The 18,496-nt window shown below is 31.0% G+C and overlaps 31 non-coding genes across 31 annotated transcripts; all 31 read left to right on the top strand.

Annotated features, from left to right (window-relative positions):
- Positions 1 to 73, top strand: TRNAT-CGU (transfer RNA threonine (anticodon CGU)). The gene has a single exon. It is a non-coding gene; the product is annotated as a tRNA-Thr (tRNA).
- Positions 74 to 1,014: 941 nt separating this feature from the next.
- TRNAT-CGU (transfer RNA threonine (anticodon CGU)) lies at positions 1,015 to 1,087 on the top strand. The gene has a single exon. It is a non-coding gene; the product is annotated as a tRNA-Thr (tRNA).
- Positions 1,088 to 1,517: 430 nt separating this feature from the next.
- TRNAT-AGU (transfer RNA threonine (anticodon AGU)) lies at positions 1,518 to 1,591 on the top strand. Its single transcript has one exon. It is a non-coding gene; the product is annotated as a tRNA-Thr (tRNA).
- A 437-nt stretch (positions 1,592 to 2,028) lies between these two features.
- Positions 2,029 to 2,101, top strand: TRNAT-CGU (transfer RNA threonine (anticodon CGU)). The gene has a single exon. It is a non-coding gene; the product is annotated as a tRNA-Thr (tRNA).
- A 430-nt stretch (positions 2,102 to 2,531) lies between these two features.
- On the top strand, positions 2,532 to 2,605 carry TRNAT-AGU (transfer RNA threonine (anticodon AGU)). The gene has a single exon. It is a non-coding gene; the product is annotated as a tRNA-Thr (tRNA).
- Positions 2,606 to 3,042: 437 nt separating this feature from the next.
- On the top strand, positions 3,043 to 3,115 carry TRNAT-CGU (transfer RNA threonine (anticodon CGU)). Its single transcript has one exon. It is a non-coding gene; the product is annotated as a tRNA-Thr (tRNA).
- A 431-nt stretch (positions 3,116 to 3,546) lies between these two features.
- On the top strand, positions 3,547 to 3,620 carry TRNAT-AGU (transfer RNA threonine (anticodon AGU)). The gene has a single exon. It is a non-coding gene; the product is annotated as a tRNA-Thr (tRNA).
- A 437-nt stretch (positions 3,621 to 4,057) lies between these two features.
- On the top strand, positions 4,058 to 4,130 carry TRNAT-CGU (transfer RNA threonine (anticodon CGU)). Its single transcript has one exon. It is a non-coding gene; the product is annotated as a tRNA-Thr (tRNA).
- Positions 4,131 to 4,560: 430 nt separating this feature from the next.
- Positions 4,561 to 4,634, top strand: TRNAT-AGU (transfer RNA threonine (anticodon AGU)). Its single transcript has one exon. It is a non-coding gene; the product is annotated as a tRNA-Thr (tRNA).
- A 436-nt stretch (positions 4,635 to 5,070) lies between these two features.
- On the top strand, positions 5,071 to 5,143 carry TRNAT-CGU (transfer RNA threonine (anticodon CGU)). The gene has a single exon. It is a non-coding gene; the product is annotated as a tRNA-Thr (tRNA).
- Positions 5,144 to 5,574: 431 nt separating this feature from the next.
- TRNAT-AGU (transfer RNA threonine (anticodon AGU)) lies at positions 5,575 to 5,648 on the top strand. Its single transcript has one exon. It is a non-coding gene; the product is annotated as a tRNA-Thr (tRNA).
- Positions 5,649 to 6,588: 940 nt separating this feature from the next.
- TRNAT-AGU (transfer RNA threonine (anticodon AGU)) lies at positions 6,589 to 6,662 on the top strand. The gene has a single exon. It is a non-coding gene; the product is annotated as a tRNA-Thr (tRNA).
- Positions 6,663 to 7,099: 437 nt separating this feature from the next.
- On the top strand, positions 7,100 to 7,172 carry TRNAT-CGU (transfer RNA threonine (anticodon CGU)). Its single transcript has one exon. It is a non-coding gene; the product is annotated as a tRNA-Thr (tRNA).
- Positions 7,173 to 7,602: 430 nt separating this feature from the next.
- On the top strand, positions 7,603 to 7,676 carry TRNAT-AGU (transfer RNA threonine (anticodon AGU)). Its single transcript has one exon. It is a non-coding gene; the product is annotated as a tRNA-Thr (tRNA).
- A 437-nt stretch (positions 7,677 to 8,113) lies between these two features.
- TRNAT-CGU (transfer RNA threonine (anticodon CGU)) lies at positions 8,114 to 8,186 on the top strand. The gene has a single exon. It is a non-coding gene; the product is annotated as a tRNA-Thr (tRNA).
- A 431-nt stretch (positions 8,187 to 8,617) lies between these two features.
- TRNAT-AGU (transfer RNA threonine (anticodon AGU)) lies at positions 8,618 to 8,691 on the top strand. Its single transcript has one exon. It is a non-coding gene; the product is annotated as a tRNA-Thr (tRNA).
- Positions 8,692 to 9,128: 437 nt separating this feature from the next.
- Positions 9,129 to 9,201, top strand: TRNAT-CGU (transfer RNA threonine (anticodon CGU)). The gene has a single exon. It is a non-coding gene; the product is annotated as a tRNA-Thr (tRNA).
- Positions 9,202 to 9,631: 430 nt separating this feature from the next.
- On the top strand, positions 9,632 to 9,705 carry TRNAT-AGU (transfer RNA threonine (anticodon AGU)). The gene has a single exon. It is a non-coding gene; the product is annotated as a tRNA-Thr (tRNA).
- A 436-nt stretch (positions 9,706 to 10,141) lies between these two features.
- Positions 10,142 to 10,214, top strand: TRNAT-CGU (transfer RNA threonine (anticodon CGU)). The gene has a single exon. It is a non-coding gene; the product is annotated as a tRNA-Thr (tRNA).
- Positions 10,215 to 10,645: 431 nt separating this feature from the next.
- TRNAT-AGU (transfer RNA threonine (anticodon AGU)) lies at positions 10,646 to 10,719 on the top strand. The gene has a single exon. It is a non-coding gene; the product is annotated as a tRNA-Thr (tRNA).
- Positions 10,720 to 11,659: 940 nt separating this feature from the next.
- Positions 11,660 to 11,733, top strand: TRNAT-AGU (transfer RNA threonine (anticodon AGU)). Its single transcript has one exon. It is a non-coding gene; the product is annotated as a tRNA-Thr (tRNA).
- Positions 11,734 to 12,167: 434 nt separating this feature from the next.
- On the top strand, positions 12,168 to 12,240 carry TRNAT-CGU (transfer RNA threonine (anticodon CGU)). The gene has a single exon. It is a non-coding gene; the product is annotated as a tRNA-Thr (tRNA).
- A 942-nt stretch (positions 12,241 to 13,182) lies between these two features.
- Positions 13,183 to 13,255, top strand: TRNAT-CGU (transfer RNA threonine (anticodon CGU)). The gene has a single exon. It is a non-coding gene; the product is annotated as a tRNA-Thr (tRNA).
- Positions 13,256 to 13,685: 430 nt separating this feature from the next.
- On the top strand, positions 13,686 to 13,759 carry TRNAT-AGU (transfer RNA threonine (anticodon AGU)). The gene has a single exon. It is a non-coding gene; the product is annotated as a tRNA-Thr (tRNA).
- A 436-nt stretch (positions 13,760 to 14,195) lies between these two features.
- TRNAT-CGU (transfer RNA threonine (anticodon CGU)) lies at positions 14,196 to 14,268 on the top strand. The gene has a single exon. It is a non-coding gene; the product is annotated as a tRNA-Thr (tRNA).
- Positions 14,269 to 14,699: 431 nt separating this feature from the next.
- TRNAT-AGU (transfer RNA threonine (anticodon AGU)) lies at positions 14,700 to 14,773 on the top strand. Its single transcript has one exon. It is a non-coding gene; the product is annotated as a tRNA-Thr (tRNA).
- Positions 14,774 to 15,208: 435 nt separating this feature from the next.
- Positions 15,209 to 15,281, top strand: TRNAT-CGU (transfer RNA threonine (anticodon CGU)). The gene has a single exon. It is a non-coding gene; the product is annotated as a tRNA-Thr (tRNA).
- Positions 15,282 to 16,223: 942 nt separating this feature from the next.
- TRNAT-CGU (transfer RNA threonine (anticodon CGU)) lies at positions 16,224 to 16,296 on the top strand. The gene has a single exon. It is a non-coding gene; the product is annotated as a tRNA-Thr (tRNA).
- A 430-nt stretch (positions 16,297 to 16,726) lies between these two features.
- Positions 16,727 to 16,800, top strand: TRNAT-AGU (transfer RNA threonine (anticodon AGU)). The gene has a single exon. It is a non-coding gene; the product is annotated as a tRNA-Thr (tRNA).
- Positions 16,801 to 17,237: 437 nt separating this feature from the next.
- Positions 17,238 to 17,310, top strand: TRNAT-CGU (transfer RNA threonine (anticodon CGU)). The gene has a single exon. It is a non-coding gene; the product is annotated as a tRNA-Thr (tRNA).
- Positions 17,311 to 18,251: 941 nt separating this feature from the next.
- On the top strand, positions 18,252 to 18,324 carry TRNAT-CGU (transfer RNA threonine (anticodon CGU)). Its single transcript has one exon. It is a non-coding gene; the product is annotated as a tRNA-Thr (tRNA).
- The last annotated feature ends 172 nt before the right edge of the window (positions 18,325 to 18,496 follow it).

The following is an 18,496-nucleotide window of genomic DNA, read 5'->3' as shown; positions in this document are numbered from 1 at the left end:
GGTGCTGTGGCTTAGTGGTTAAAGCACCTGTCTCGTAAACAGGAAATCCTGAGTTCAAATCTCAGTAGCACCTAACTGTTTTCTCCATGCTTTAGGAATATTTTTCATCAAACAAATTTTGAATACAATTTAAGAATAAACATCTGGCTCTATGAACTTTAGAATAAGTTATCATAAAATGAAATAAAATACTTGGCATTGTGAAGATTTTTATAGGAATGCATTGACTGAAATATCGAAAAGTAAATGACAAAGAACAAGATAGAGCCGTATGATCACTCTATTGTTGAGTTCAACTAATCCACTCTTCGGCAAGGTATATTTTAAAATTCTATGAATAGGGTAAACTTCAAATTAGAGAGGTGTTTTTGAATAAGTGAAGCTTCTTCATCTAAAGTGTTTGAGTAGAGAAGTCTGTGAACTTATAAAAGAATATGAAAGTGAAAAAGCAATATTCTCTTGAACACCATAAAGAAAAGTCTTTCAAAGTTAAGACTCAAGGGGGTGCTGTGGCTTAGCTGGTTAAAGCGCCTGTCTAGTAAACAGGAGATCCTCAATTCAACTCTCAGCAGCGCCTTGCATTTCTCTTTATTATATAACAAATCAATTTCATTAGGTACTATTCTGATACAATTAAAATATAAAAGTCTGATTCATCTTACTATTGAACAGATCATCTTCAACCTCATAAAAGCCAAAGTATTTTCAAGATTATAGAGTGAATACTGTTATTGCAAAATAAAAAAAGACATATCTATGGGAAAGACGTAGATGACATTACTACCTCGATTTGAGCTATATTAATCCCTTCATGAAAAAAAAAATGTAATGTATTGAAGAAATAACATTGGGTTTTATAAGAGTACCTGTTTATTAAAACATAATAATACTTGTTTAGTGATTGAGTATCTTTTTGTGTTTAAGATTACAGTTCATATAAAGAAGAATTTATAGCAGGAAACAAAATTTCATCATCAGCAGTAGATTATTTATGTATTTTTTGCTATTGATGTAGGTGCTGTGGCTTAGTGGTTAAAGCGCCTGTCTCGTAAACAGGAAATCCTGAGTTCAAATCTCAGTAACACCTATCTGTTTTCTCCATGCTTTAGGAATATTTTTCATCAAACAAATGTTGAATACAATTTAAGAATAAACATCTGGCTCTATGAACCTTAGAATAAGTTATCATAAAATGAAATAAAATACTTGGCATTGTGAAGATTTTTATAGGAATGCATTGACTGAAATATCGAAAAGTAAATGACAAAGAACAAGATAGAGCCGTATGATCACTCTATTGTTGAGTTCAACTAATCCACTCTTCGGCAAGGTATATTTTAAAATTCTATGAATAGGGTAAACTTCAAATTAGAGAGGTGTTTTTGAATAAGTGAAGCTTCTTCATCTAAAGTGTTTGAGTAGAGAAGTCTGTGAACTTATAAAAGAATATGAAAGTGAAAAAGCAATATTCTCTTGAACACCATAAAGAAAAGTCTTTCAAAGTTAAGACTCAAGGGGGTGCTGTGGCTTAGCTGGTTAAAGCGCCTGTCTAGTAAACAGGAGATCCTGAGTTCAACTCTCAGCAGCGCCTTGCTTTTCTCTTTATTATATAACAAATCAATTTCATTAGGTACTATTCTGATACAATTAAAATATAAAAGTCTGATTCATCTTACTATTGAACAGATCATCTTCAACCTCATAAAAGCCAAAGTATTTTCATGATTATAGAGTGAATACTGTTATTGCAAAATAAAAAAAGAAATATCTATGGGAAAGACGTAGATGACATTACTACCTCGATTTGAGCTATATTAATCCCTTCATGAAAAAAAAAATGTAATGTAATCAAGAAATAACATTGGGTTTTATTAGAGTACCTGTTTATTAAAACATAATAATACTTGTTTAGTGATTGAGTATCTTTTTGTGTTTAAGATTACAGTTCATATAAAGAAGAATTTATAGCAGGAAACAAAATTTCATCATCAGCAGTAGATTATTTATGTATTTTGTGCTATTGATGTAGGTGCTGTGGCTTAGTGGTTAAAGCGCCTGTCTCGTAAACAGGAAATCCTGAGTTCAAATCTCAGTAGCACCTAACTGTTTTCTCCATGCTTTAGGAATATTTTTCATCAAACAAATGTTGAATACAATTTAAGAATAAACATCTGGCTCTATGAACTTTAGAATAAGTTATCATAAAATGAAATAAAATACTTGGCATTGTGAAGATTTTTATAGGAATGCATTGACTGAAATATCGAAAAGTAAATGACAAAGAACAAGATAGAGCCGTATGATCACTCTATTGTTGAGTTCAACTAATCCACTCTTCGGCAAGGTATATTTTAAAATTCTATGAATAGGGTAAACTTCAAATTAGAGAGGTGTTTTTGAATAAGTGAAGCTTCTTCATCTAAAGTGTTTGAGTAGAGAAGTCTGTGAACTTATAAAAGAATATGAAAGTGAAAAAGCAATATTCTCTTGAACACCATAAAGAAAAGTCTTTCAAAGTTAAGACTCAAGGGGGTGCTGTGGCTTAGCTGGTTAAAGCGCCTGTCTAGTAAACAGGAGATCCTGAGTTCAACTCTCTGCAGCGCCTTGCTTTTCTCTTTATTATATAACAAATCAATTTCATTAGGTACTATTCTGATACAATTAAAATATAAAAGTCTGATTCATCTTACTGTTGAACAGATCACCTTCAACCTCATAAAAAGCCAAAGTATTTTCAAGATTATAGAGTGAATACTGTTTTTGCAAAATAAAAAAAGACATATCTATGAGAAAGACGTAGATGACATTACTACCTCGATTTGAGCTATATTAATGCCTTCATGAAAAAAAAATGTAATGTATTCAAGAGATAACAGTGGGTTTTATAAGAGTACCTGTTTATTAAAACATTATAATACTTGTTTAGTGAATGAGTATCTTTTTGTGTTTAGGGTTACAGTACATATAAAGAAGAATTTATAGCAGGAAACAAAATTTCATCATCAACAATAGATTATTTATGTATTTTTTGTTATTGACCTTGGTGCTGTGGCTTAGTGGTTAAAGCGCCTGTCTCGTAAACAGGAAATCCTGAGTTCAAATCTCACTAGCATCTAACTGTTTTCTCCATGCTTTAGGAATATTTTTCATCAAACAAGTGTTAAATACATTTTAAGAATTAAACGTCTGGTTCTGTGAAAATTAGAATAAGTTATCATAAAATGAAATAAAATACTTGGTATTGTGAAGATTTTTATAGGAATGCATTGACTGAAATATCGAAAAGTAAATGACAAAGAACAAGATAGAGCCGTATGATCACTCTATTGTTGAGTTCAACTAATCCACTCTTCGGCAAGGTATATTTTAAAATTCTATGAATAGGGTAAACTTCAAATTAGAGAGGTGTTTTTGAATAAGTGAAGCGTCTTCATCTAAAGTGTTTAAGTAGAGAAGTCTGTGCACTTATAAAAGAATATGAAAGTGAAAAAGCAATATTCTCTTGAACACCATAAAGAAAAGTCTTTCAAAATTAAGACTCAAGGGGGTGCTGTGGCTTAGCTGGTTAAAGCGCCTGTCTAGTAAACAGGAGATCCTGAGTTCAACTCTCAGCAGCGCCTTGCTTTTCTCTTTGTTATATAACAAATCAATTTCATTAGGTCCTATTCTGATACAATTAAAATATAAAAGTCTGATTCATCTTTCTGTTGAACAGATCATCTTCAACCTCATAAAAGCCAAAGTATTTTCAAGATTATAGAGTGAATACTGTTATTGCAAAATAAAAAAAGACATATCTATGAGAAAGACGTAGATGACATTACTACCTCGATTTGAGCTATATTAATGCCTTCATGAAAAAAAAAATGTAATGTATTCAAGAAATAACATTGGGTTTTATAAGAGTACCTGTTTATTAAAACATAATAATACTTGTTTAGTGATTGAGTATCTTTTTGTGTTTAAGATTACAGTTCATATAAAGAAGAATTTATAGCAGGAAACAAAATTTCATCATCAGCAGTAGATTATTTATGTATTTTTTGCTATTGACGTAGGTGCTGTGGCTTAGTGGTTAAAGCGCCTGTCTCGTAAACAGGAAATCCTGAGTTCAAATCTCAGTAGCACCTAACTGTTTTCTCCATGCTTTAGGAATATTTTTCATCAAACAAATGTTGAATACAATTTAAGAATAAACATCTGGCTCTATGAACTTTAGAATAAGTTATCATAAAATGAAATAAAATACTTGGCATTGTGAAGATTTTTATAGGAATGCATTGACTGAAATATCGAAAAGTAAATGTCAAAGAACAAGATAGAGCCGTATGATCACTCTATTGTTGAGTTCAACTAATCCACTCTTCGGCAAGGTATATTTTAAAATTCTATGAATAGGGTAAACTTCAAATTAGAGAGGTGTTTTTGAATAAGTGAAGCTTCTTCACCTAAAGTGTTTGAGTAGAGAAGTCTGTGAACTTATAAAAGAAAATGAAAGTGAAAAAGCAATATTCTCTTGAACACCATAAAGAAAAGTCTTTCAAAGTTAAGACTCAAGGGGGTGCTGTGGCTTAGCTGGTTAAAGCGCCTGTCTAGTAAACAGGAGATCCTGAGTTCAACTCTCAGCAGCGCCTTGCTTTTCTCTTTATTATATAACAAATCAATTTCATTAGGTACTATTCTGATACAATTAAAATATAAAAGTCCGATTCATCTTACTGTTGAACAGATCACCTTCAACCTCATAAAAGCCAAAGTATTTTCAAGATTATAGAGTGAATACTGTTTTTGCAAAATAAAAAAAGACATATCTATGAGAAAGACGTAGATGACATTACTACCTCGATTTCAGCTATATTAATGCCTTCATGAAAAAAAATTTTAATGTATTCAAGAGATAACATTGGGTTTTATAAGAGTACCTGTTTATTAAAACATTATAATACTTGTTTAGTGAATGAGTATCTTTTTGTGTTTAGGGTTACAGTACATATAAAGAAGAATTTATAGCAGGAAACAAAATTTCATCATCAACAATAGATTATTTATGTATTTTTTATTATTGACCTTGGTGCTGTGGCTTAGTGGTTAAAGCGCCTGTCTCGTAAACAGGAAATCCTGAGTTCAAATCTCAGTAGCACCTAGCTGTTTTCTCCATGCTTTAGGAATATTTTTCATCAAACAAGTGTTAAATACATTTTAAGAATTAAACGTCTGGTTCTGTGAAAATTAGAATAAGTTATCATAAAATGAAATAAAATACTTGGTATTGTGAAGATTTTTATAGGAATGCATTGACTGAAATATCGAAAAGTAAATGACAAAGAACAAGATAGAGCCGTATGATCACTCTATTGTTGAGTTCAACTAATCCACTCTTCGGCAAGGTATATTTTAAAATTCTATGAATAGGGTAAACTTCAAATTAGAGAGGTGTTTTTGAATAAGTGAAGCGTCTTCATCTAAAGTGTTTAAGTAGAGAAGTCTGTGCACTTATAAAAGAATATGAAAGTGAAAAAGCAATATTCTCTTGAACACCATAAAGAAAAGTCTTTCAAAGTTAAGACTCAAGGGGGTGCTGTGGCTTAGCTGGTTAAAGCGCCTGTCTAGTAAACAGGAGATCCTGAGTTCAACTCTCAGCAGCGCCTTGCTTTTCTCTTTGTTATATAACAAATCAATTTCATTAGGTCCTATTCTGATACAATTAAAATATTAAAGTCTGATTCATCTTTTTGTTGAACAGATCATCTTAAACCTCATAAAAACCAAAGTATTTTCAAGATTATAGAGTAAATACTGTTATTGCAAAATAAAAAAAGACATATCTTAGAGAAAGACGTAGATGACATTACTACCTCGATTTGAGCTATATTAATGCCTTCATGAAAAAAAAAATGTAATGTATTCAAGAAATAACATTGGGTTTTATAAGAGTACCAGTTTATTAAAACATATTAATACTTGTTTAGTGATTGAGTATCTTTTTGTGTTTAAGATTACAGTACATATAAGGAAGAATTTATAGCAGGAAACAAAATTTCATCATCAACAATAGATTATTTATGTATTTTTTGTTATTGACGTTGGTGGTGTGGCTTAGTGGGTAAAGCGCTTGTCTCGTAAACAGGAAATGCAGAGTTCAAATATCAGCAGCACCTAACTGTTTTCTCCATGCTTTAGGAATATTTTTCATCAAACAAATGTTGAATACAATTTAAGAATAAACATCTGGTTCTATGAACTTTAGAATAAGTTATCATAAAATGAAATAAAATACTTGGCATTGTGAAGATTTTTATAGGAATGCATTGACTGAAATATCGAAAAGTAAATGACAAAGAACAAGATAGAGCCGTATGATCACTCTATTGTTGAGTTCAACTAATCCACTCTTCGGCAAGGTATATTTTAAAATTCTATGAATAGGGTAAACTTCAAATAAGAGAGGTGTTTTTCAATAAGTTAAGCTTCTTCATCTAAAGTGTTTGAGTATAGAAGTCTGTGAACTTATAAAAGAATATGAAAGTGAAAAAGCAATATTCTCTTGAACACCATAAAGAAAAGTCTTTCAAAGTAAAGACTCAAGGGGGTGCTGTGGCTTAGCTGGTTAAAGCGCCTGTCTAGTAAACAGGAGATCCTGAGTTCAACTCTCAGCAGTGCCTTGCTTTTCTCTTTGTTATATAACAAATCAATTTCATTAGGTCCTATTCTGATACAATTAAAATATAAAAGTCTGATTCATCTTACTGTTGAACAGATCATCTTAAACCTCATAAAAACCAAAGTATTTTCATGATTATAGAGTGAATACTGTTATTGCAAAATAAAAAAAGAAATATCTATGGGAAAGACGTAGATGACATTACTACCTCGATTTGAGCTATATTAATCCCTTCATGAAAAAAAAAATGTAATGTATTCAAGAAATAACATTGGGTTTTATTAGAGTACCTGTTTATTAAAACATAATAATACTTGTTTAGTGATTGAGTATCTTTTTGTGTTTAAGATTACAGTTCATATAAAGAAGAATTTATAGCAGGAAACAAAATTTCATCATCAGCAGTAGATTATTTATGTATTTTGTGCTATTGATGTAGGTGCTGTGGCTTAGTGGTTAAAGCGCCTGTCTCGTAAACAGGAAATCCTGAGTTCAAATCTCAGTAGCACCTAACTGTTTTCTCCATGCTTTAGGAATATTTTTCATCAAACAAATGTTGAATACAATTTAAGAATAAACATCTGGCTCTATGAACTTTAGAATAAGTTATCATAAAATGAAATAAAATACTTGGCATTGTGAAGATTTTTATAGGAATGCATTGACTGAAATATCGAAAAGTAAATGACAAAGAACAAGATAGAGCCGTATGATCACTCTATTGTTGAGTTCAACTAATCCACTCTTCGGCAAGGTATATTTTAAAATTCTATGAATAGGGTAAACTTCAAATTAGAGAGGTGTTTTTGAATAAGTGAAGCTTCTTCATCTAAAGTGTTTGAGTAGAGAAGTCTGTGAACTTATAAAAGAATATGAAAGTGAAAAAGCAATATTCTCTTGAACACCATAAAGAAAAGTCTTTCAAAGTTAAGACTCAAGGGGGTGCTGTGGCTTAGCTGGTTAAAGCGCCTGTCTAGTAAACAGGAGATCCTGAGTTCAACTCTCTGCAGCGCCTTGCTTTTCTCTTTATTATATAACAAATCAATTTCATTAGGTACTATTCTGATACAATTAAAATATAAAAGTCTGATTCATCTTACTGTTGAACAGATCACCTTCAACCTCATAAAAAGCCAAAGTATTTTCAAGATTATAGAGTGAATACTGTTTTTGCAAAATAAAAAAAGACATATCTATGAGAAAGACGTAGATGACATTACTACCTCGATTTGAGCTATATTAATGCCTTCATGAAAAAAAAATGTAATGTATTCAAGAGATAACAGTGGGTTTTATAAGAGTACCTGTTTATTAAAACATTATAATACTTGTTTAGTGAATGAGTATCTTTTTGTGTTTAGGGTTACAGTACATATAAAGAAGAATTTATAGCAGGAAACAAAATTTCATCATCAACAATAGATTATTTATGTATTTTTTGTTATTGACCTTGGTGCTGTGGCTTAGTGGTTAAAGCGCCTGTCTCGTAAACAGGAAATCCTGAGTTCAAATCTCACTAGCATCTAACTGTTTTCTCCATGCTTTAGGAATATTTTTCATCAAACAAGTGTTAAATACATTTTAAGAATTAAACGTCTGGTTCTGTGAAAATTAGAATAAGTTATCATAAAATGAAATAAAATACTTGGTATTGTGAAGATTTTTATAGGAATGCATTGACTGAAATATCGAAAAGTAAATGACAAAGAACAAGATAGAGCCGTATGATCACTCTATTGTTGAGTTCAACTAATCCACTCTTCGGCAAGGTATATTTTAAAATTCTATGAATAGGGTAAACTTCAAATTAGAGAGGTGTTTTTGAATAAGTGAAGCGTCTTCATCTAAAGTGTTTAAGTAGAGAAGTCTGTGCACTTATAAAAGAATATGAAAGTGAAAAAGCAATATTCTCTTGAACACCATAAAGAAAAGTCTTTCAAAATTAAGACTCAAGGGGGTGCTGTGGCTTAGCTGGTTAAAGCGCCTGTCTAGTAAACAGGAGATCCTGAGTTCAACTCTCAGCAGCGCCTTGCTTTTCTCTTTGTTATATAACAAATCAATTTCATTAGGTCCTATTCTGATACAATTAAAATATAAAAGTCTGATTCATCTTTCTGTTGAACAGATCATCTTCAACCTCATAAAAGCCAAAGTATTTTCAAGATTATAGAGTGAATACTGTTATTGCAAAATAAAAAAAGACATATCTATGAGAAAGACGTAGATGACATTACTACCTCGATTTGAGCTATATTAATGCCTTCATGAAAAAAAAAATGTAATGTATTCAAGAAATAACATTGGGTTTTATAAGAGTACCTGTTTATTAAAACATAATAATACTTGTTTAGTGATTGAGTATCTTTTTGTGTTTAAGATTACAGTTCATATAAAGAAGAATTTATAGCAGGAAACAAAATTTCATCATCAGCAGTAGATTATTTATGTATTTTTTGCTATTGACGTAGGTGCTGTGGCTTAGTGGTTAAAGCGCCTGTCTCGTAAACAGGAAATCCTGAGTTCAAATCTCAGTAGCACCTAACTGTTTTCTCCATGCTTTAGGAATATTTTTCATCAAACAAATGTTGAATACAATTTAAGAATAAACATCTGGCTCTATGAACTTTAGAATAAGTTATCATAAAATGAAATAAAATACTTGGCATTGTGAAGATTTTTATAGGAATGCATTGACTGAAATATCGAAAAGTAAATGTCAAAGAACAAGATAGAGCCGTATGATCACTCTATTGTTGAGTTCAACTAATCCACTCTTCGGCAAGGTATATTTTAAAATTCTATGAATAGGGTAAACTTCAAATTAGAGAGGTGTTTTTGAATAAGTGAAGCTTCTTCACCTAAAGTGTTTGAGTAGAGAAGTCTGTGAACTTATAAAAGAAAATGAAAGTGAAAAAGCAATATTCTCTTGAACACCATAAAGAAAAGTCTTTCAAAGTTAAGACTCAAGGGGGTGCTGTGGCTTAGCTGGTTAAAGCGCCTGTCTAGTAAACAGGAGATCCTGAGTTCAACTCTCAGCAGCGCCTTGCTTTTCTCTTTATTATATAACAAATCAATTTCATTAGGTACTATTCTGATACAATTAAAATATAAAAGTCCGATTCATCTTACTGTTGAACAGATCACCTTCAACCTCATAAAAGCCAAAGTATTTTCAAGATTATAGAGTGAATACTGTTTTTGCAAAATAAAAAAAGACATATCTATGAGAAAGACGTAGATGACATTACTACCTCGATTTCAGCTATATTAATGCCTTCATGAAAAAAAAATTTAATGTATTCAAGAGATAACATTGGGTTTTATAAGAGTACCTGTTTATTAAAACATTATAATACTTGTTTAGTGAATGAGTATCTTTTTGTGTTTAGGGTTACAGTACATATAAAGAAGAATTTATAGCAGGAAACAAAATTTCATCATCAACAATAGATTATTTATGTATTTTTTATTATTGACCTTGGTGCTGTGGCTTAGTGGTTAAAGCGCCTGTCTCGTAAACAGGAAATCCTGAGTTCAAATCTCAGTAGCACCTAGCTGTTTTCTCCATGCTTTAGGAATATTTTTCATCAAACAAGTGTTAAATACATTTTAAGAATTAAACGTCTGGTTCTGTGAAAATTAGAATAAGTTATCATAAAATGAAATAAAATACTTGGTATTGTGAAGATTTTTATAGGAATGCATTGACTGAAATATCGAAAAGTAAATGACAAAGAACAAGATAGAGCCGTATGATCACTCTATTGTTGAGTTCAACTAATCCACTCTTCGGCAAGGTATATTTTAAAATTCTATGAATAGGGTAAACTTCAAATTAGAGAGGTGTTTTTGAATAAGTGAAGCGTCTTCATCTAAAGTGTTTAAGTAGAGAAGTCTGTGCACTTATAAAAGAATATGAAAGTGAAAAAGCAATATTCTCTTGAACACCATAAAGAAAAGTCTTTCAAAGTTAAGACTCAAGGGGGTGCTGTGGCTTAGCTGGTTAAAGCGCCTGTCTAGTAAACAGGAGATCCTGAGTTCAACTCTCAGCAGCGCCTTGCTTTTCTCTTTGTTATATAACAAATCAATTTCATTAGGTCCTATTCTGATACAATTAAAATATTAAAGTCTGATTCATCTTTTTGTTGAACAGATCATCTTAAACCTCATAAAAACCAAAGTATTTTCAAGATTATAGAGTAAATACTGTTATTGCAAAATAAAAAAAGACATATCTTAGAGAAAGACGTAGATGACATTACTACCTCGATTTGAGCTATATTAATGCCTTCATGAAAAAAAAAATGTAATGTATTCAAGAAATAACATTGGGTTTTATAAGAGTACCAGTTTATTAAAACATATTAATACTTGTTTAGTGATTGAGTATCTTTTTGTGTTTAAGATTACAGTACATATAAGGAAGAATTTATAGCAGGAAACAAAATTTCATCATCAACAATAGATTATTTATGTATTTTTTGTTATTGACGTTGGTGGTGTGGCTTAGTGGGTAAAGCGCTTGTCTCGTAAACAGGAAATGCAGAGTTCAAATATCAGCAGCACCTAACTGTTTTCTCCATGCTTTAGGAATATTTTTCATCAAACAAATGTTGAATACAATTTAAGAATAAACATCTGGTTCTATGAACTTTAGAATAAGTTATCATAAAATGAAATAAAATACTTGGCATTGTGAAGATTTTTATAGGAATGCATTGACTGAAATATCGAAAAGTAAATGACAAAGAACAAGATAGAGCCGTATGATCACTCTATTGTTGAGTTCAACTAATCCACTCTTCGGCAAGGTATATTTTAAAATTCTATGAATAGGGTAAACTTCAAATAAGAGAGGTGTTTTTCAATAAGTTAAGCTTCTTCATCTAAAGTGTTTGAGTATAGAAGTCTGTGAACTTATAAAAGAATATGAAAGTGAAAAAGCAATATTCTCTTGAACACCATAAAGAAAAGTCTTTCAAAGTAAAGACTCAAGGGGGTGCTGTGGCTTAGCTGGTTAAAGCGCCTGTCTAGTAAACAGGAGATCCTGAGTTCAACTCTCAGCAGTGCCTTGCTTTTCTCTTTGTTATATAACAAATCAATTTCATTAGGTCCTATTCTGATACAATTAAAATATAAAAGTCTGATTCATCTTACTGTTGAACAGATCATCTTAAACCTCATAAAAACCAAAGTATTTTCAAGATTATAGAGTGAATACTGTTGTTGCAAAATAAAAAAAGACACATCTATGAGAAAGACGTATGACATTACTACCTCGATTTGAGCTATATTAATGCCTTCATGAAAAAAAAATATAATGTATTCAAGAAATAACATTGGGATTCATAAGAGTACCTGTTTATTAAAACATATTAATACTTGTTTAGTGATTGAGTATCTTTTTGTGTTTAAGATTACAGTCCATATAAAGAAGAATTTATAGCAGGAAACAAAATTTCATCATCAGCAGTAGATTATTTATGTATTTTTTGCTATTGACGTTGGTGCTGTGGCTTAGTGGTTAAAGCGCCTGTCTCGTAAACAGGAAATCCTGAGTTCAAATCTCAGTAGCACCTAACTGTTTTCTCCATGCTTTAGGAATATTTTTTATCAAACAAGTATTGAATACATTTTAAGAATTAAACATCTGGTTCTATGAACTTTAGAATAAGTTATCATAAAATGAAATAAAATACTTAGTATTGTGAAGATTTTTATAGGAATGCATTGACTGAAATATCGAAAAGTAAATGACAAAGAACAAGATAGAGCCGTATGATCACTCTATTGTTGAGTTCAACTAATCCACTCTTCGGCAAGGTATATTTTAAAATTCTATGAATAGGGTAAACTTCAAATTAGAGAGGTGTTTTTGAATAAGTGAAGCGTCTTCATCTAAAGTGTTTGAGTAGAGAAGTCTGTGAACTTATAAAAGAATATGAAAGTGAAAAAGCAATATTCTCTTGAACACCATAAAGAAAAGTCTTTCAAAGTTAAGACTCAAGGGGGTGCTGTGGCTTAGCTGGTTAAAGCGCCTGTCTAGTAAACAGGAGATCCTCAATTCAACTCTCAGCAGCGCCTTGCAATTCTCTTTATTATAGAACAAATCAATTTCATTAGGTACTATTCTGATACAATTAAAATATAAAAGTCTGATTCATCTTACTGTTGAACAGATCATCTTCAACCTCATAAAAGCCAAAGTATTTTCAAGATTATAGAGTGAATACTGTTATTGCAAAATAAAAAAAGACATATCTATGAGAAAGACGTAGATGACATTACTACCTCGATTTGAGCTATATTAATGCCTTCATGAAAAAAAAAATGTAATGTATTCAAGAAATAACATTGGGTTTTATAAGAGTACCTGTTTATTAAAACATAATAATACTTGTTTAGTGATTGAGTATCTTTTTGTGTTTAAGATTACAGTTCATATAAAGAAGAATTTATAGCAGGAAACAAAATTTCATCATCAGCAGTAGATTATTTATGTATTTTTTGCTATTGACGTAGGTGCTGTGGCTTAGTGGTTAAAGCGCCTGTCTCGTAAACAGGAAATCCTGAGTTCAAATCTCAGTAGCACCTAACTGTTTTCTCCATGCTTTAGGAATATTTTTCATCAAACAAATGTTGAATACAATTTAAGAATAAACATGTGGCTCTATGAACTTTAGAATAAGTTATCATAAAATGAAATAAAATACTTGGCATTGTGAAGATTTTTATAGGAATGCATTGACTGAAATATCGAAAAGTAAATGACAAAGAACAAGATAGAGCCGTATGATCACTCTATTGTTGAGTTCAACTAATCCACTCTTCGGCAAGGTATATTTTAAAATTCTATGAATAGGGTAAACTTCAAATTAGAGAGGTGTTTTTGAATAAGTGAAGCTTCTTCATCTAAAGTGTTTGAGTAGAGAAGTCTGTGAACTTATAAAAGAATATGAAAGTGAAAAAGCAATATTCTCTTGAACACCATAAAGAAAAGTCTTTCAAAGTTAAGACTCAAGGGGGTGCTGTGGCTTAGCTGGTTAAAGCGCATGTCTAGTAAACAGGAGATCCTGAGTTCAACTCTCAGCAGCGCCTTGCTTTTCTCTTTATTATATAACAAATCAATTTCATTAGGTACTATTCTGATACAATTAAAATATAAAAGTCTGATTCATCTTACTGTTGAACAGATCACCTTCAACCTCATAAAAGCCAAAGTATTTTCAAGATTATAGAGTGAATACTGTTTTTGCAAAATAAAAAAAGACATATCTATGAGAAAGACGTAGATGACATTACTACCTCGATTTGAGCTATATTAATGCCTTCATGAAAAAAAAATTTAATGTATTCAAGAGATAACATTGGGTTTTATAAGAGTACCTGTTTATTAAAACATTATAATACTTGTTTAGTGAATGAGTATCTTTTTGTGTTTAGGGTTACAGTACATATAAAGAAGAATTTATAGCAGGAAACAAAATTTCATCATCAACAATAGATTATTTATGTATTTTTTGTTATTGACCTTGGTGCTGTGGCTTAGTGGTTAAAGCGCCTGTCTCGTAAACAGGAAATCCTGAGTTCAAATCTCAGTAGCACCTAACTGTTTTCTCCATGCTTTAGGAATATTTTTCATCAAACAAGTGTTAAATACATTTTAAGAATTAAACGTCTGGTTCTGTGAAAATTAGAAGAAGTTATCATAAAATGAAATAAAATACTTGGTATTGTGAAGATTTTTATAGGAATGCATTGACTGAAATATCGAAAAGTAAATGACAAAGAACAAGATAGAGCCGTATGATCACTCTATTGTTGAGTTCAACTAATCCACTCTTCGGCAAGGTATATTTTAAAATTCTATGAATAGGGTAAACTTCAAATTAGAGAGGTGTTTTTGAATAAGTGAAGCGTCTTCATCTAAAGTGTTTAAGTAGAGAAGTCTGTGCACTTATAAAAGAATATGAAAGTGAAAAAGCAATATTCTCTTGAACACCATAAAGAAAAGTCTTTCAAAGTAAAGACTCAAGGGGGTGCTGTGGCTTAGCTGGTTAAAGCGCCTGTCTAGTAAACAGGAGATCCTGAGTTCAACTCTCAGCAGTGCCTTGCTTTTCTCTTTGTTATATAACAAATCAATTTCATTAGGTCCTATTCTGATACAATTAAAATATAAAAGTCTGATTCATCTTACTGTTGAGCAGATCATCTTAAACCTCATAAAAACCAAAGTATTTTCAAGATTATAGAGTGAATACTGTTGTTGCAAAATAAAAAAAGACACATCTATGAGAAAGACGTATGACATTACTACCTCGATTTGAGCTATATTAATGCCTTCATGAAAAAAAAAATATAATGTATTCAAGAAATAACATTGGGATTCATAAGAGTACCTGTTTATTAAAACATATTAATACTTGTTTAGTGATTGAGTATCTTTTTGTGTTTAAGATTACAGTTCATATAAAGAAGAATTTATAGCAGGAAACAAAATTTCATCATCAGCAGTAGATTATTTATGTATTTTTTGCTATTGACGTTGGTGCTGTGGCTTAGTGGTTAAAGCGCATGTCTCGTAAACAGGAAATCCTGAGTTCAAATCTCAGTAGCACCTAACTGTTTTCTCCATGCTTTAGGAATATTTTTTATCAAACAAGTATTGAATACATTTTAAGAATTAAACATCTGGTTCTATGAACTTTAGAATAAGTTATCATAAAATGAAATAAAATACTTGGTATTGTGAAGATTTTTATAGGAATGCATTGACTGAAATATCGAAAAGTAAATGACAAAGAACAAGATAGAGCCGTATGATCACTCTATTGTTGAGTTCAACTAATCCACTCTTCGGCAAGGTATATTTTAAAATTCTATGAATAGGGTAAACTTCAAATTAGAGAGGTGTTTTTGAATAAGTGAAGCGTCTTCATCTAAAGTGTTTGAGCAGAGAAGTCTGTGAACTTATAAAAGAATATGAAAGTGAAAAAGCAATATTCTCTTGAACACCATAAAGAAAAGTCTTTCAAAGTTAAGACTCAAGGGGGTGCTGTGGCTTAGCTGGTTAAAGCGCCTGTCTAGTAAACAGGAGATCCTCAATTCAACTCTCAGCAGCGCCTTGCATTTCTCTTTATTATATAACAAATCAATTTCATTAGGTACTATTCTGATACAATTAAAATATAAAAGTCTGATTCATCTTACTATTGAACAGATCATCTTCAACCTCATAAAAGCCAAAGTATTTTCAAGATTATAGAGTGAATACTGTTATTGCAAAATAAAAAAAGACATATCTATGGGAAAGACGTAGATGACATTACTACCTCGATTTGAGCTATATTAATCCCTTCATGAAAAAAAAAATGTAATGTATTCAAGAAATAACATTGGGTTTTATAAGAGTACCTGTTTATTAAAACATAATAATACTTGTTTAGTGATTGAGTATCTTTTTGTGTTTAAGATTACAGTTCATATAAAGAAGAATTTATAGCAGGAAACAAAATTTCATCATCAGCAGTAGATTTTTTATGTATTTTTTGCTATTGATGTAGGTGCTGTGGCTTAGTGGTTAAAGCGCCTGTCTCGTAAACAGGAAATCCTGAGTTCAAATCTCAGTAGCACCTAACTGTTTTCTCCATGCTTTAGGAATATTTTTCATCAAACAAATGTTGAATACAATTTAAGAATAAACATCTGGCTCTATGAACTTTAGAATAAGTTATCATAAAATGAAATAAAATACTTGGCATTGTGAAGATTTTTATAGGAATGCATTGACTGAAATATCGAAAAGTAAATGACAAAGAACAAGATAGAGCCGTATGATCACTCTATTGTTGAGTTCAACTAATCCACTCTTCGGCAAGGTATATTTTAAAATTCTATGAATAGGGTAAACTTCAAATTAGAGAGGTGTTTTTGAATAAGTGAAGCTTCTTCATCTAAAGTGTTTGAGTAGAGAAGTCTGTGAACTTATAAAAGAATATGAAAGTGAAAAAGCAATATTCTCTTGAACACCATAAAGAAAAGTCTTTCAAAGTTAAGACTCAAGGGGGTGCTGTGGCTTAGCTGGTTAAAGCGCCTGTCTAGTAAACAGGAGATCCTGAGTTCAACTCTCAGCAGCGCCTTGCTTTTCTCTTTATTATATAACAAATCAATTTCATTAGGTACTATTCTGATACAATTAAAATATAAAAGTCTGATTCATCTTACTATTGAACAGATCATCTTCAACCTCATAAAAGCCAAAGTATTTTCAAGATTATAGAGTGAATACTGTTATTGCAAAATAAAAAAAGAAATATCTATGGGAAAGACGTAGATGACATTACTACCTCGATTTGAGCTATATTAATCCCTTCATGAAAAAAAAAATGTAATGTATTCAAGAAATAACATTGGGTTTTATAAGAGTACCTGTTTATTAAAACAAAATAATACTTGTTTAGTGATTGAGTATCTTTTTGTGTTTAAGATTACAGTTCATATAAAGAAGAATTTATAGCAGGAAACAAAATTTCATCATCAGCAGTAGATTATTTATGTATTTTTTGCTATTGATGTAGGTGCTGTTGCTTAGTGGTTAAAGCGCCTGTCTCGTAAACAGGAAATCCTGAGTTCAAATCTCAGTAGCACCTAACTGTTTTCTCCATGCTTTAGGAATATTTTTCATCAAACAAATGTTGAATACAATTTAAGAATAAACATCTGGCTCTATGAACTTTAGAATAAGTTATCATAAAATGAAATAAAATACTTGGCATTGTGAAGATTTTTATAGGAATGCATTGACTGAAATATCGAAAAGTAAATGACAAAGAACAAGATAGAGCCGTATGATCACTCTATTGTTGAGTTCAACTAATCCACTCTTCTGCAAGGTATATTTTAAAATTCTATGAATAGGGTAAACTTCAAATTAGAGAGGTGTTTTTGAATAAGTGAAGCTTCTTCATCTAAAGTGTTTGAGTAGAGAAGTCTGTGAACTTATAAAAGAATATGAAAGTGAAAAAGCAATATTCTCTTGAACACCATAAAGAAAAGTCTTTCAAGGTTAAGACTCAAGGGGGTGCTGTGGCTTAGCTGGTTAAAGCGCCTGTCTAGTAAACAGGAGATCCTCAATTCAACTCTCAGCAGCGCCTTGCATTTCTCTTTATTATATAACAAATCAATTTCATTAGGTACTATTCTGATACAATTAAAATATAAAAGTCTGATTCATCTTACTATTGAACAGATCATCTTCAACCTCATAAAAGCCAAAGTATTTTCAAGATTATAGAGTGAATACTGTTATTGCAAAATAAAAAAAGACATATCTATGGGAAAGACGTAGATGACATTACTACCTCGATTTGAGCTATATTAATCCCTTCATGAAAAAAAAAATGTAATGTATTCAAGAAATAACATTGGGTTTTATAAGAGTACCTGTTTATTAAAACATAATAATACTTGTTTAGTGATTGAGTATCTTTTTGTGTTTAAGATTACAGTTCATATAAAGAAGAATTTATAGCAGGAAACAAAATTTCATCATCAGCAGTAGATTATTTATGTATTTTTTGCTATTGATGTAGGTGCTGTGGCTTAGTGGTTAAAGCGCCTGTCTCGTAAACAGGGAATCCTGAGTTCAAATCTCAGTAGCACCTAACTGTTTTCTCCATGCTTTAGGAATATTTTTCATCAAACAAATGTTGAATACAATTTAAGAATAAACATCTGGCTCTATGAACTTTAGAATAAGTTATCATAAAATGAAATAAAATACTTGGCATTGTGAAGATTTTTATAGGAATGCATTGACTGAAATATCGAAAAGTA

Source organism: Lissotriton helveticus, chromosome 12 (genome assembly GCF_964261635.1).
Source record: "Lissotriton helveticus chromosome 12, aLisHel1.1, whole genome shotgun sequence".
NCBI classification, from domain to species: domain Eukaryota; kingdom Metazoa; phylum Chordata; class Amphibia; order Caudata; family Salamandridae; genus Lissotriton; species Lissotriton helveticus.
The sequence above is the reverse complement of the archived record's forward strand: the minus strand, read 5'-3'. Positions and strand labels throughout refer to the sequence as shown.